We start from the raw sequence: 2,105 nt of genomic DNA on the forward strand, positions 1-2,105 counted from the left end.
CCGCGGGCTCAGGCAATCCACTTACCTCAGCCTCCCAAAGGCACGGGATTACAGGCTGAGCCACCGAGCCCGGCATGATATACTATTTTATACACATGTATATGTAAATATTTCTGTATGTAACTGTAGCTATATATGGATCAGTTTTAAAAATCAGTTACAAGCCGGGCTCGGTGGGTCAGCCTGTAGTCCCGCGCGTTTGGGAGGATGAGGTGAGTGGATTGCCTGAGCCCGCAGGTTCGAGATCCACCTGGGCAGCGAGACCTCATCTCTACAATAAATCAAAAAATTAGCCGGGCGTGGTAGCGCATGCCTGTAATTCCAGCTACTCGGAAGGCTGAGGCGGAAGGATCGCCGGAGCCCAGCAGGTGAGGCTGCGGTGGCCGGGAGCGGCCACTGCACTCCAGTCTGGGCGACAGAGTGAGACTCCAACTCAAAAAAAAAAAAAAAATCTGTTACAGATACATATTGTAATATTTACAGGTGAAATTATATGGCTAAGATTTGCTTTTAAAAACTCCAGCATGGCCGGGCTCAGTGACTCAGCCTGTAATCCCAGCACTTTGGGAGGCCGAGGTGAGTGGATTGCCTGAGCCCGCGGGTTCGAGACCCACCTGGGCAACCCATGAGACCTCATCTCTACAATAAATCAAAAATTCGCCGGGCGTGGTAGCGCGCACCTGTAGTTCCAGCTACTTGGAAGGCTGAGGCCGAAGGCTAAGGCGGAAGGATCGCCGGAGCCCAGCAGGTCAAGGCTGCGGTGGCCGGGAGCAGCCGTTGCACTCCAGTCTGGGTGACAGAGTGAGACTCCAACTCAAAAAATAAAAATAAATAAAACAAAAACTCCAGCAATGAGACTGGGCTCGTGGCTCCTGTAATCACAGCACTTTGGAATGCCGAGGTGAGTGAACTGCCTGAGCCTGCGGATTCGCGATCAGCCCAGGCACCTTGGCGAGATCTCGTCTCTACAATAAATAAAAAAAAGTTAGCTGGGCATGGTGGCGCAAGCCTGTAGTCCTGGCTACTTGGAAGACTAAGTGGAAGAATCGCCAGAGCCCAGCAGGTCAATGCTGGGGTGGCCATGAGTGGGCTACTGCACTCCAGCCTGGGCAACAGAATGAGACTCCAACTCAAAAAATAAAAATAAAAAAATAAAAAACTTTAGCAATGAGTTCAGGTATGGTGACTCATGCCTGTAATCCCAATGCTTTTGGAGACTGAGGCACAAGGATCACTTGAACCTAGGAGTTTTGAGGTTACAGTGAGCTATGATTGTGCCACTGCCCTCCAGCCTGAGTGACAGACCCCATCTCAAAATAGAATAATTCAGGCAACCTCTTCGACTCCCCTCCCACTGTGGGAGTTTTTCTGTCCTCTCAATAAATCCTACTTTCAAAAATAAAATAAGCCGGACACGGTGGCTCAGGCTGTAATCCCGCACCTTGGGAGGCTGAGATGAGTGGATTGCCTGAGCCCACGGGTTCAAGACCCGCCTGGGCAACTTGGCAAGATCTCATCTCTACAATAAATCAGAAAATTAACTGGGTATGGTAGCGCGGGCCTGTTGTTTCAGCTACTTGGAAGGCTGAGGTGGAAGATCGCCGGAACCCAGCAGGTCGAGGCTGCGGTGGCTGGGAACGGCCACTGCACTCCAGCCTGGGCAACAGAGTGAGACTCCAACTCAAAAAATAAAATAAAATAATTAGCCAGGCATGGTAGTAGCGCGAGCCTGTGGTTCCGGCTACTTGGAAGGCTGAGGCAGAAGGATCACCGGAGCCCAGCAAGTTGACACTGGGGTGGCCATGAGCATGCCACTGCACTCCAACCTGGGCGACAGAGTGAGACTCCAACTCAAAAATAAGTACACAAAAAATAAAATAAAATAACTCAGGCTGGGTGTGTTGGCTCACACCCGTAATCCGAGCACTTTGGGATGCTAAAGTGGGAGTATTACTTGGGCCCAGGAGTTCAAGACCAGCTTGGGCAACAAAGTGAGACACTGTCTCTACAAAAAATTTAAAAAACTGCCGGGCTCGGTGGCTCAGCCTGTAATCCCGTGCCTTTGGGAGGCTGAGGTGAGTGGATTACCTGAGCCCGCAGGTTCG

Source organism: Carlito syrichta, unplaced genomic scaffold (assembly GCF_000164805.1).
Source record: "Carlito syrichta isolate Samal-C Ts95f unplaced genomic scaffold, Tarsius_syrichta-2.0.1 Scaffold302349, whole genome shotgun sequence".
Classification (NCBI taxonomy): domain Eukaryota; kingdom Metazoa; phylum Chordata; class Mammalia; order Primates; family Tarsiidae; genus Carlito; species Carlito syrichta.